This window comes from Nicotiana tomentosiformis, chromosome 3 (assembly GCF_000390325.3).
Source record: "Nicotiana tomentosiformis chromosome 3, ASM39032v3, whole genome shotgun sequence".
In the NCBI taxonomy this organism is placed as follows: domain Eukaryota; kingdom Viridiplantae; phylum Streptophyta; class Magnoliopsida; order Solanales; family Solanaceae; genus Nicotiana; species Nicotiana tomentosiformis.
In genome coordinates this window covers 120,458,648-120,474,047 of record NC_090814.1, presented here as the reverse complement: position 1 = coordinate 120,474,047, position 15,400 = coordinate 120,458,648, and positions in this window count along the sequence as shown.

Sequence of the window (15,400 nt, the reverse complement as noted above, 5' to 3'; positions counted from 1 at the left end):
TAGCCATGCCTGGGTTACCTCGAATAGAGTGTAAAGGGACTCTTGGCCATTCCACCAGTAGGATTATCTCTTATGTAAAGGCTCGTCGTATGGTCGAAGGGCTGTCTAGCTTATTTGGCTCATATTCGCGATTCTAGTGCGGATGTTCTTTCTATGGATTCAGTTCTAGTTGTCCGTGAATTTCCAGATGTATTTCCTGCAGATCTGCAGGGGATGCCACCCGACAGAGATATTGACTTTTGTATTGATTTAGCTCTGGGCACTCAGCTCATTTCTATTCCACCATACCGTATGGCCCTGGCTGAGTTGAAAGAATTAAAAGAGCAGTTATAAGACTTGCTTGATCAGGGATTCATTATACCTAGTGTGTCGTCCTAGGGTGCACCAGTACTATTTTTAAAGAAGAAAGATGGCTTTATGCGAATGTGTATAGATTATCGGCAGTTAAACAATGCCACTATCAAAAACAAGTATCTGTTGCCAAGGATTGATGACTTATTCGATCAGCTTCAGGGTGCCAAGGTATTTTAAAAAATCGACTTAAGGTCTGGTTACCGTCAGTTGAAAATAGGGCACCCGATGTCCCTAAGACAGCTTTTCGGACTCGGTATGGCCATTACGAATTCCTAGTGATGTCATTTGAGCTGACAAATGCCCCAACAATATTTATGGATTTGATGAATCGGGTGTTCAAGCCCTATCTGGATTTATTTGTGGTTGTATTCATTGATGACATCTTGATTTACTCCAGCAGTCGAGAGGAGCATGAGCAACACCTTCGGATTGTGCTTCAGGCTTTGAAGAATAATCAGTTATATGCCAAATTTCAAAATGTGAATTTTGGTTAGACTCAGTTGCGTTTATGAGGCATGTTGTATAAGCAAAAGGCATAAAAGTGGATCCTAAAAAGATTAAGGCTGTTCAGAATTGGCCTACACCTACTTCAGTTATAGAGATACGGAGTTTTCTAGGTTTGGCGAGTTATTATCATCGGTTCGTGGAAGGGTTTTCATCTATAGCAAGCCCATTGACCAGGCTGACCCAGAAAGGTGTTCCATTCAGATGGTCAAACGAGTGTGAGTTGAGCTTTCAGATACTCGAGACCGCTTTGACTACGGCGTCAGTGTTAGTATTACCCACCAGTTCAGAATCTTATATGGTGTATTGTGATGCATATCGCGTTGGGCTTGGTACAGTATTGATGCAAGATGGCAGGATGATTGCATATGCGTCATGACAGTTGAAAGTTTACGAAAAGAATTATCCTGTTCATGACTTAGAATTGGCAGCCATTGTTCATGCGCTGAAGATTTGGAGGCATTACCTTTATGGTGTCTCGTGTGAGGTATTTACTGATCATTGTAGCCTACAGTATCTGTTCAAACAAAAAGATCTCAATTTGAGGCAGAGAAGATAGTTGGAGTTGTTGAAAGACTATGATATCACCATTTTGTATCACCCCGGAAAGGACAATGTGGTGGCCGATGCTTTAAGTAGAAAGGCTCTGAGTATCGGCAGTCTTGCGTATATTACGGCTGGTGAGAGACCATTAGTTGCAGATGTTCAAACTTTGGCTAATTAGTTCGTGAGGTTAGATGTTTCAAAGCCCAGTCGGGTTCTAGCTTGCACAGCCGCTCGGTCTTCTTTATATGAGCACATCATAGAGCGGCAGTATGATGATCCTCATTTGCTTGTCCTTAAGGACACAGTGCGGCATGGTGATGCCAAATAGGTTCATGTGGGGTAAGATGGAGTTCTGCGAATGCAGGGTCGTATTTGTGTGCCTAATGTTGATGGGCTTCGTGAATTAATTCTTGAAGAGGCACATAGTTTTCGGTATTCTATTCATCCGGGTGCCGCCAAAATGTATCAAGATTTACGACAATATTATTGGTGGATAAGAATGAAGAAGGATATAGTTGAATATGTAGCTCGATGTCTAAATTGTCAACAAGTTAAGTACGAGCATCAGAGACCTAGTGGTTTGCTTCAGAAGTTAGAAATTCCTGAGTGGAAGTGGGAGCGTATCACTATGGATTTTGTTGTTAGACTCCCACAGACTCAGAGGAAGTTCGACGCAGTATGGGTTATTGGGGACAGGTTGACCAAGTCGGCACATTTCATTCTAGTGTCAGTTACCTATTCTTCAGAGCGGTTAGCTGAAATTTACATTCGTGAGATTGTCCGCCTTCACGGTGTGCCCGTGTCTATTATTTCAGATTGAGCTACGCAGTTTACCTCATACTTCTGAAGGGCCGTACAATATGAGTTAGGTATGCGGGTTGAGTTGAGTACAACATTTCATCCATATACAGACGGACAGTCAGAGTGCACTATTCAGATATTGAAAGATATGCTTCGCGCTTGTGTTATAGACTTTGGAGGTTCTTGGGATCAGTTCTTGCCACTTGCGGAGTTTGCCTATAATAATAGCTACCAGTCAAGCATTCAGATGGCTCCATCTGAAGCATTATATGGGAGACGGTGGCGTTCGCCAGTTGGCTAGTTTGCACTGGGAGAGGCTCGGTTGTTGGGTACCGATTTGGTACAGGATGCCTTGGATAAAGTCAAGATTATTCAGGATCGACTTCGCACAACTCATTCTAGGAAAAAGAGTTATGCCGACCGTAAAGTTCGTGACATTGCATTCATGGTTGGAGAACGAGTATTGCTCCGGGTTTCACCTATGAAAGGTGTAATGAGATTCGGAAAGAAAGGCAAGTTGAGCCCTAGGTATATTGGACCCTTTGAAATTCTTGAAAGGGTGGGTGAAGTAGCCTACAGGCTTGCACTACCACCTAATTTATCAGCAGTTCATCTGGTGTTCTATGTGTCTATGCTCCGGAAATATCATGATGGTCCATCCCATGTATTAGATTTCATCTCAGTCCAATTGAACAAAGATTTGACTTATGAAGAGGAGCCAGTAGCTATTCTAGCCCGGCAGGTCCGACAGTTGAGATCTAAGAGTTATCCTTCAGTTCGGGTGCAATGGAGGGGTCATCCGGTAGAAGCAATGGAGGGGTAAGCCGATAGAAGCATCTACCTGGGAGTCTGAGTTGGACATGCAGAGTAGATATCCACATCTTTTCACCATCTCAGGTATTTTTCTAATTCCATTCGAGAACGAACGTTTGTTTTAGAGGTGGAGAATGTGATGACCCAAATAGTCATCTTTAAATTTAATAATTATTTCTATATTATGAGGCCTCAAATAGTACTATTCATCATTCATTGACTTGCGTGCGCAGTCAGTATAATTTTCCAGAAAGTTTTTATATGAAAAATTGATTAAAATATGAAATAGAGCTTTAAAACTCAATTAAGTTGACTTTGGTCAATATTTTGAGCAAATAGACCCGGATTAGTGTTTTGACAGTTCTGGTAGGTCCGTATCGTAATTTGGGACTTGGGCGAATGCCCGAAATTTAATTTGGAGGTCCCTAGCTCAAGTTATGGCCATTTAACGGAAACTAGGAATTTAAAGGCTAAAGATTTCTAAAGTTTGACCACGGATCTGACTTTTTGATATCAGGGTTGGAATTCGATTATGGAAATTTGAATAGGTCTGTTATGTCATTTATGACTTGTGTGCAAAATTTGAGGTCAATCGGACTTGATTTGATATGTTTCGGCATCGAATGTAGAAGTTGAAAATTTTTAAGTTCCTTAAGCTTGAATTGGGGTAGGATTCGCGGTTTTAAAGTTGTTTGATGTGATTTGAGGTCTTTACTAAGTTCGTATAATGTTTTAGGACTTATTGGTATATTTGGTTGAGGTCCCGGGGGCCTCGAGTGGATTTCGCATGTTTAATGGATCAAAATTTGGACTTAAGGAAAATCTAAAATTTTGGCCTTCTGGTATAATCGTACGTGCAGATTTTAGACCACAGATGCGAGCTCGCAGAAGCGGAAAGTCCGCAGAAGCGAACGGGCTGTCGCAGAAGCGCAACCACAGAAGTGGTCCACACGTCGTAGAAGCGGAACCGCAGATGCGGTCAAGTGTCCGCAGATGCGAAAAGGCGTGGACAGAACCCATAAAATCGGAAGTTAGCCATTTTTACTCATTTTTGAGTTTTGAGTCTCGGATTTAGGCGATTTCAAAGGGATTTTTCACGACTTTGAATTGAGTAAGTGTTTTATAAATAAGAGTGATTATATTTCATATATCCATGTCTATATTCATCATTTATTTCAGATTTAGATGGAAGAAATTGGAATTTTTGTAAAACTTTCCAAAAACAAAAATTTAATTTTTGAAGGTCCATTTGACATCGGAATTTGGTAATTTTTGTATGGTTGGACTCATCTCGGAACGAGTGTTCGAATTTCATAAGTTTTTTCGTGATTCGATATATGGGCCCCACTGTCGATGTTTGAGATGAATTTCGGATTTTAATCCAGAAAATTAGTAAATTCATATGGAATTAATTCCTACGATTTATGTTGAGTATTTTGAATTATTTATGACTAGATTTGAGGATTTCGGACATGAATTCGCGAGGCAAAGGTTTTTTAAAATCTTGAATTTGGTTGCAAAGCGATGTAAGTATCGTGGTTAATCTTGACTTGAGGGAATAGAACCCTTGAATTATTTATTACGCGAATTTCATATGTAACGATGTATAGGCAATGTGACGAGTGCCTATACTTTGTCAAATTAATTGTTTGCATAATTATTTAAAAATCATAAATTGATTTAAGACACGAATTAATTGTTATAATAATTGTTTCTCTCATATTTCTTGTCAAATATTAATTCTTGAATTCATGAAATAATTGTTACATGCTTATTTGATTTATGTGTCTTAATTGATACTTGACATTTAGCATATTAAATATGAAATTGCCTATTTTCTCCTTGATTTTCCACAATTAATTGCTTCGTGTCATTACTTGTTTCCTGAATAAATTATAATCATTGTATACTTTGTTGCCTAATAATATCTTATTGAATGTGGTATTTATTGGAGTATTTTTATTACAATCAAGAGTTGTTAATTTTATATTGTTGGAGCGGGTTGCACGCCGCAACGAAAATTGATTGAAATAATAATTGGTTATGGCTGCCGAGTTGGTTTCAACTGTTGAAATGAGTTACATGTTTTATTTCTATTATTGTTGTTATTACTATTATTGCGTATAGGTTAATCTAAGTGACCTGCCTTAGCCTCGTCACTACTTCGTCGAGGTTAGGCTCGGCACTTACAGAGTACATGGGGTCGGTTGTACTCATACTACACTCTGCACTTCTTGTGCAGATTTCCGAGTTCTTCCCAATGGCGTACTGTAGATTTGCTCGGATTCAGCTACCAGTGGATACTTGAGGTATAGCTGCACGATGTTCGCAGCTCTGAAGTCCCCTTTTACTTTATTTTAGTTGTGTGCTTTCTTTCAGACAACTTTATTTCGTTCAGACCCTTATTTGTATTATTCTAGAAGCTCATGCACTTGTGACATCAGTTCTGGGATGGTATTCAGACATCGCTATTATTATGGAGTATTCATGTCACGACCCAAAACCCTAACATGTCGTGATGACGCCTATCGATGGTACTAGGCAAGCCGATTTTTCAAAATACTTCAAATATTTCACAAAAATAAACCAAAAGCTTGATATGGCAGAGTTTTCATAAAGACATGAGTTAAACTCAAAATACAACGTGAAAAAATAGCTCCAAACATCAGGGTGTCACCAAGTCATGATGCTAAATAACCAGTCTAAGAAACAGTGTCTACAAGAGTCTGTGTCTAGATGCCAATACAGAAAAGAAAGATAACAAAAAAAGAGAGACAAGGACTGCGAACACCGGCAACTACCTCGTGAATCTCCGATACTCAACCATGCACGAGATCAACGTCCTTCGTGACCGGATACACCTGGATCAGCACATGAAGTACATGGTGTAGCGGGAGTACAACCTACTCAGTAAGTAATAAAAATAAATAAGAAACTAAGAAGTAGTGACAAGCTATACAATTACCATTCACTTCAGTAATTTCAGCAATGAAAGTAGACATGATTCAATTCCGGCAATATAAGTTAACTCAGTTGTACATTTACTAAGTTCAGATAAACCGGTGAAGGCAGCCCCAGAGAACTGAAAAGTAGTGAACGAGACCCCACTTGTCTCTAGAATACCTGCTGTATGGAGTATCCTCTGACACCTGTCTAAGAAGCCCTGTGCATCCTCTCCCTCGGTACCACTAAAAGATGGAGCCTGGAGTCTCCCAAACCTCTCCAATAGACGATGCTCATCATCGGGCATGACAGGAACCACATAATCCTGAGCAACTGCAACCGACTGGGCTGGTAGTGCCCCCGGTGTCTGGAGTCCCTATACCACCTGCTCTGGTATGCGGGCGGCAGGAGTCTGAGCACCTCTCCAGCCTGAGAAGTGGTTGTTGCGACCGGAACAAAGATCGCCTGAGCAAGACTGGTGCACATGGTCAGAATCTGAGATAAGGCCTCCTGAAGTCCTGGAATCACAATGGGCACAGGTGATACCTGAGCGGGTCCCACAGGCTCATCCACAACTGGAGCCTGCTCCTGAACTAGGGCAACTGGTGGATCTGCAGGTGTTGCCCTAGCTGTGGTGCGAGCTGCACCTCTGCCCCTACCGCGGCCTCTAGCGTGACCTCGGCCTCTCTTGGCCCTGACTGGTGGTACTGGTGGTTGTCCATCCTGTCCCGTTGCATGCATCCTCGCCATCTCTGAGAGAATAGAACAACAGAAATTTCGTTACTAGAATCAAACGATTCGCATGACAAGAATTCAAGAATGTGAAATTTCCTAAGGGTTCGACAACCTCTCGAAGATAAGTATAGACGTCTCTGTACCGATCCGCAAGACTCTACTAACCTGCTCATGACTCGTGAGACCTATGTAAGCTAGGCTTTGATACCAACTTGTCACCACCCAAAATCCTAACCTGTCGTGATGGCGCCTATCGATGGTACTAGGCAAGCCGAGTTTTCAAAATATTTCACAAAAATAAACCAAAAGCTTGATATGACAGAGTTTTCATAAAGACAGGAGTTAAACTCAAAATACAACGCGGAAAAATAGCCCCAAACATCGGGGTGTCACAAAGTCATGAGCATCTAAACAACCAGTCTAAGAAACAGTGTCTATACGAGTCTGTGTCTAGATGCCAATACAGAAAAGAACGATAACAAAAAAAGAGAAATAAGGACTGCGAATGCCGGCAGCTACCTCGTGAATCTCCGATACTCAACCACGCACGAGATCAATGTCCTCCGTAACCGGATACACCTGGATCTCCACATGAAATGCAAGGTGTAGCGTGAGTACAACCAACTCAGTAAGTAACAAAAATAAATAAGGAACTGAGAAGTAGTGACGAGCTATACAATTACCGTTCACTTCAGTAATTTCAGCTATGAAAGTAGACATGATTCAATTCTGGAAATATAAGTTAAGTTAATTGTACATTTACTAAGTTCAGATAAACCGTATACAATATTTTCCAAAAGTTCAGAACAATGACATAATTCAGCTAAGTGCAGCAACAAAGGAAAGCAAATGCAACCTCTCAGGGTAACAATCACTCAAGCCCTTAATAGCTCAAACACTCGGCTCTCAGCCCTCAATAATCACACTTAATAGGTACCTGCGCTCACTGGAGGTGTACAGACTCCGGAAGGGATCCTTCAGCCCAAGCGCTATATCGTTGCGGCGTGCAGCCCGATCCAATCATATAAGTATCCATAAGACTCGTTGCGGCGTGCAACCCGATCCACAATCCATAAATAGCCATAAAGCTCGTTGCGACGTGCAACCCGATCCATATACATTCAGCCCTCAGGCTTGTTGCGGCGTGCAACCTGATTCATATACCTCACATAGCTCACGGCTCAGCACTCAGGCCCTATCTCAGTCACTAACTTCTCCAGCCTCTCGGGCTCTCAGAAATCATACAAATCAGCCCAAAAGAGATGACAACAAGTTTCAACAAGAAAACAAGAGAGAAACGGAGATATGACACGCAAGTAAAACTGTAACTGAGTACAAGACATTAAAATAGCAGCTAATTCAACAAGTACCCGACCAATGCGGGTCCCGATAGTGATATCATATGGCCTAAGCATGGTTTCTAACATGAATGGCAATCAAATATCTAGAAGACAGAGGGAACCTGTAATTTAACAATAAGCTATTCGAATTAACAATCTCACAGGACGGACCAAGTCACAATCCCCCACAGTGCACGCCCACACGCCCGTCACCTCCAAAATAATCACATCATACCAAAAATTTGGGATTTCATACCCTCAGGACTAGATTTAAGATTGTTACTTACCTCAAACCGCGCAAAATCCTACTCCGAAATGCCTTTGGCCCTCATTTTTTTGAAATCTTATATTCTGCCCAGGCAATTCCTTCTTCGCGAACACGATACCCTTTTCGCGAACGCGAAGACCCCTCAGCTCAACCCTACGCGAACGCGGGAACCAACATCACGAACTCGTAGGCAAAAAGGCCTGGGGTCCCAGCCGCTCAACTTTCTCTACGCGAACCTGATGCCCTTCCTGCGTTCCTGATGCACTGCCTAACAACCCCTTCGCGAACGCAAAGAACAATCTTCCTCCTGCCTCTATCTCCTCTTTGCGAACGTGGAATACCCCTTACGAACGCGAAGAAGGAAACCAGCAACTAGGAAAACCAGAAAATCTGCTATCTTTCACAAGTCCAAAATGATCCGTTAAGCATCCGAAACTCTCCCGAGGCCCTCGGGACCTCAACCAAACATACCAACCAGTCCTTAAACACCATTCGAACTTAGTCGAGCCCTCAAATCACATCAAACAATAATAAAATATGAATCACCCTCCAATCCAAACTTAATAAATTTGAAACTTTAAATTTTTACAACCGATGCCGAAACCTATCAAACCACGTCCGATTGACCTCAAATTTTGCACACAAGTCATATTCAACATTACGAACCTAGTCCAACTTTCAGAATCGGAATTCGACCCCGATATCAAAAAGTCAACTTCCGGTCAAAATCTCTAAAAATTCGACTTTCGCCATTTCAAGCCTAATTCTACTACGGACCTCCAAATTATATTCCGGACGCACTCCTAAATCTAAAATCACCCAATGGAGCTAATGGAACCGACAGAACTCCATTTCAGAGCCGTCTTCACACATTTCCGACTAATGTCAAAATCCTAAGACTTAAGCTTCCTTTTTAGGGACTAAGTGTCCCAAATCACTGCGAAACCACAACAAAACCTCCCGGCAAGTCTCATAAGCAGAAAAATGATACGGGAGAAGCAATAAATAGGGGATCGGGGCTAATACACTCTAAACGACCGGCCGAGTCGTTACAATTCACTTTATTTCAGACTTTATTTCCGCATTGGTTTCTTTGTTATTAATTAATTTAAAATTTTGTTAAAATAGCTAATTATATTCTAACGTTGGCTTGCCTAGTAAGTGAAATGTTAGGCTCCATCACAGTCCCTAAGGTGAGAATTTCGGGTCGTGACAATATATATATATATATATATATATCGAACGACAAAAATATTCCTGAAATATTGATCAATTTTTATACCCTTAATAATTTACATTAGTATTTACAAGAAATCGTATGAAAAGAACAAAACTATAAATACTACGCGCTAGGATGAGTTCTTGTATTAGAATCCATTGAAACTTAGGATCTCTCTTAAGCGGCGATAATTTATTACAACACGAAGTACACAAAATTTGGTGGATTTGAAAGTTCTATTATATGCAAAAATTTAATTGATTTTTGAAGAGTTTTGACTTCCGTTTTCTATACATGGTATCTTTATTTTACTAATATATATTTATATTATAAACTTCCTACCTAATTCAATAAGAAAAGATTAGTAATCAAAATTTAGTTGATTATAAAATTCTAAATATTAAAAAAATAATTTAAATAATTATTTTATCCAATGCGAAATTCATATTTAAAAGGTAAAAAAGATAAACGATATTATATTTTATTAATGGCTTTTAATTTTTAATATAATATAGATATAGATAGTGAAAAAGAAAAAGAACGAGAAAAGAAACCATAACAAAAAAGATGTCATTCTCCAATTATATATAACGATAATATTAAATAACTTGCTGATAATATAACGAGGAAAAAGAAAGGAATACATATTCAAAAATATGTATTCTTTAAATTTGGTCCACATTCAAAAATAAATAAATTAGAATTTCATCTTCATCTTTGGACATACGAGAAATAAGCTTATGAACTACGGAGATCTGACAAAAAATATTGTTCAATGAGGTTATTGCTCTCATTCAAAGAAAGAATGATATTATTTTCCAACGAATATATATATATATATATATATATATATATATATATATTTTATAAAAGCATAAATATTTTATACTTAATGTTAAATGACAAAAATATCTTTAAAATGTTGATCGACTTTTATACCCTTATATTTTGTCTAAAAGATAGTTCTATATTTGATAAAATATTAATATCTAATACGAATTTGCCTGGGAATCTGATACCAACTAATGATAGAACTTTTTAAAATTATAATGGAATATAAAGTTCTAATACTATACTAATTGTACCTGGACAATTACATGTAACAATAGTAGAATCCTATATGCTTTGAGTTTCAAACCCATAACAATATCCCACGCATGAAACACATATTGTATCTATATAATTAATTTCATTGTATTCACGCTATTGCAACACAAAACATCTATACGCGGATCTTTTAGAGGTAATTTTTGTCTCTTTCAGCATCATATTTTATAGATTAGATTTTGGCTCTCTAACATAACCAAAAGAAAGCTACTGACAATTACGAAGTTGAATGTTTAATTTTGTGCATGTTGGCTGATAATTCATCCACATCTTTATGAGTTGTTAAGAAAGATTTTTGTTTGTTTGTTGGAAGGGATATTGATGAAAAGATTAAATTAAGCTACACTCGGAATAATGAAAATACGGTCTCTACATCCCATCCAAAGGAACTAGATTGTAATATGAGGACACTTAAAGAGGAAGCTGAGAATATACTCCCTCCGTTTCAAATTAGATGATGTACTTTCCTTTTTAGTCTGTTCCAAAATAAATGACACATTTCTAAATTTGGAAATAATTTAACTTTAAACTCTTCATTTTACCCATTTTACCCTTAATGAGAAGCTTTTATAACCACACAAATATCATGGCCCCGCAAAACTTTTATCCCTTAAACTTTTAAGACCACAAGTTTCAAAAGTCTTTTTTTTTCTTAAACTCTGTGCCGAGTCAAATTACCTCATCTAAATTGAAACAGAGAGAGTATTAATTAACAGAGAAGGTTTAATTTGCGGCATCAACCGATGAGAATGATTGAGGAAGTTAGAAGGAATACTGAATGGTATGTTTTTAAACAACAAACTAATCCATTTTTATCGTACTTTAATAATTATACCAACAATCTACTTGATTATTCTTTTATTAAATAACAAATATTAAAATTTTGATTTGGACAATGTCAATCAAACCATGTTTTATTGATTATTTTAGAACGTTCTCAATAGACGACAAGTACAGACATACCCACAAAGAATTCACATAGTACTATGTTTGGAATCCTTAATCGATAATATGAAATAGAAAAAAGATTTGTATTCGGTCTAATCGCTACATATCATATTTTTCCTATATCATTTGCATGAAAAACAATTCTTTCTTTTTGTAATATGTTTCAAAATTTTAATTTGAAATTCTTTCATAAATGATTGACTTAAGAATCTCGTGCAATGCACGTACGTAGAAACTAGTATATATTAAAAATACGAAGGTTCTTAGTGAAATATCGTTCGACTTTTTTATCCTTTTAAAATAGTTAGACAAAATAGTCATTTAATTATTTTCCTATTATTTAAGACTTTGAAATCAACTAAAACTTTTACTTATTAAATCTTTTCTTTTTTGAACCATATAGAAAATCCTAATACGATTTCTAAATCAATTAAAATATAACATTAGATAAATTCTTTCCATATTTGAACATGTAAAATAACAAGACTTCGTTAAATTTAACCAAATTCGTAATTGCTTATATGTTGTATCTTATTTTAACTAGTTTAAAATGAGGTATAACATTTGTCCTTCTCGAAGGTTAGCTGGATCTTGGTGAAAAAGTAAGAGGTCATTTTAGGTGGGGCTAGAAACGTTTACTTTATTCTTTAGTTTATTATTTTATAACACTGAATACTACACTATTAGAATTCACGTGCAAAGTCCGTATCGAGAAACGGACATGGTCGTTTCCATTAATAGTGATTAATCACCGTTTTCTCTTCCTTATCCTATAATTAAAGAATAGATATATGGATTATTTGTATTTTGTCATGTCAATCCATTTCCCCTTGTAGATCATGCTATCTTTTAGGAAAGTTTACTCTCTTTCTGCACAAGACGACCATAAATTGCAATACTGCTATACCATGTCAAGACTACAAATCACAAATTAAAATAAATATTAAGAGTTATTGCCTAAATCAGAGTTCTACGGCTCCGCAACAACCTTCTCTCTTAAATTAGCTTAGAATGATTTCTTGTTTTCTAATTCTAAGCATGCACATAAACAAACCAGCTCCAAATTGAGGAGATAATCATACCTTTTCTAATTTTTTCATATTTGGTTGGCTTAAATATTTTGGAAAATATTTTCCTGATGAACTCATTTTTCTCCAATTGGAAAAAAATATTTTCCCTATCAAGAGAAGGGAAAATATTTCCCAAAACTCATTCTCACATTCCCCACCCTATTCCTCATCCCCACCAACCCAACCCCATCCCACTTCCACCCTCCACTCTAAATAAAAATATTATTAATAGTACTTTCTCTTCATGATATAGATAGATTTTTTTTCATTTCAACAAATGAGTATTTTTTTTCATGATATAATTTTTTTTTTATTTTAACAAAAAAAAATACTTTATTTTCATGTAGAAAAGTATTTTCTTTCATTACAAAAAAAAATATTTTCTTTTCATGATGGAAAATAAAGTATTTTTTTTTATTTCAACAAAATGAGTATTTTCTTTTCATGATGTAGAAATATTTTTTTTATTTCAATATAATGAGTACTTTATTTTCATGTTGTGGAAAGAGTACTTTCTTTTTCAACCAAAAAAAGAGTATTTTCTTTTTAATTATGGAGCACAAATTTCAACGTTATTTTTGCATAAAAAAGTAAAGCAACACATTAGTTCCTTTGGATTTGTGTGAATTTTTAGAGATTTGGGGGGGGGGGGGGGGGGAGTAGCATAAAAAAATATTTTCCTAAGAAAATATTTTTTACTCTCTAACTAAACACTAGAAAATATTTTTCGGAAAATATTTTTCACTCACCAACCAAACATGGGAAAATAAGTGATAAAAACACGTCATCGTAAACACATCCTAAAAGTAGGGGTGTACAAAGAAAACTGATAAACTGCACCAAACCGATAATCCGAGTAAAACCGGAAAAAAAATCCGATGTGATTTGGTATTGAAAAATAAAACCCGACCATTATTGGTTTGGGTTGGTTTTAACTAAAAAAAGTTTAACCGAAACCAAACCAATCCGATAGTATATTTATATAATTGTTAAAAATATTTTATACAATATAAATATTTATTGTAATATAATTTATAAATATTTCTTAAACTTTTTCACAGTTTTATTTTTTAACGGTTTATTTCAAGTTTAGACTTAACATTCTTCAATGGTAAATAAATTTTATAGCCCATAAATATAGTAACTCAAACAAAGATCAAATCAATACTAATGCTAACAAAAGAAATTCAATTCAATACTAGGAATGATGATAGTGTTGGATAATTATTTTAGTTTTATATTGATTTATAATGAAAATGCATAACTTAGTTTATCTTTTTCTTTAGCGCTTAGTTATTTAATTAATATTAGTACTTATTAGCTATACTTATTTTAGCATGACCTATAGTATTTTTAGATTATGTTAATTTTTATTATGGCATATTAATCAGCAATATTTATTTTATATAATTTTATTATTTTATCTTTGTAATTGAATATTTTAGTATAATGCTATGACTTATCTCATATTATTGTATTATTTTCTTGAAAAAAATATTATATAATTATATTTTACTAGGACTTAAGAAATATTTGGAGCACAAGTTACATATTTTATGCTATGAAGACTTTACTGGGAAAAAATCCGAAAACTCCGAGAAAAATCGAGATTGAAAAATCCGAATTTGTTGGTTTTGTTTGGTTTATAAATTTAAAAATCCGACACCATTGATTTGGTTTGATAATTGAAAAATCTAAACCAACCCGACCTATGTACACCCCTACCTAAAAGTCTCACTAATGCTACTGGACGTTGTTTGGTTATAAACCCATTGATTATGTCACGACTCGAAATTTCTACCTTCGGACCGTGATGGCGGCTAACATTTCACTTGCTAGGCAAGCCAACGTTAGAATAATATTATCCATTTTAAAATAATTTTTAAATATATTAATAACAAGGAAACAAATGCGGAAGCAAAGTTTGAAATATAGTGACATAATCCATCAAACAATGGTGTCTAAATACCATCCCAGAATCGGTGTCACATGTGCACGAGCTTCTAGAATAAATACAAATAAAGGTCTGAATAAAGTAAAGCTGTCTCGAAATAAACTCACAACTAAAGTAAAATAGACGGGGACTTCAGAACTGCGGACGCCATACAGTTATACCTCAAGTCTCCTCCGAGTAGCTGAAATCCGAGCAAAACTATGGCACACCGCTGGGACCAACTCCAAAATCTGCACAAAAAGTGCAGAGTGTAGTATCAGTATAACCGGCCCCATGTACTGGTAAGTGCTGAGTCTAACCTCGACGAAATAGTGACGAGGCTAAGGCGGGTCACTTACATTACCTGTACGCAATATTAGATACAACAACAATAATAGAAATAAATCAAGTAACTCATTTATATTAATTGAAGCCAACTCAGCAGTCATAACCAATTATCATTTCCATCAATTCAGTTGCAGCGTGCAACCCGCTCTCACAATATATTCACATTCAATTCTATTGCAGCGGGCAACCCGCTCTCGCAATATATTCATTTTAATCAAGTCTGTTGCGGCGTGCAACCCGATCCTCCAATATGGACTTTTAATAAGTCTGTTGCGGCGTGCAACCCGATCCTCCAATATTGACTTTTAATAAGTCTGTTGCGGCGTGCAACCCGATCCTCCAATATTGACTTTTAATAAGTTTGTTGCGGCGTGCAACCCTGTCACGACCCAATTTCACCTATAGGTCGTGATGGCGCCCAACACTACAGCTAGGCAAGCCAACTAATAAGTCAAACGTACATTGGTTAAA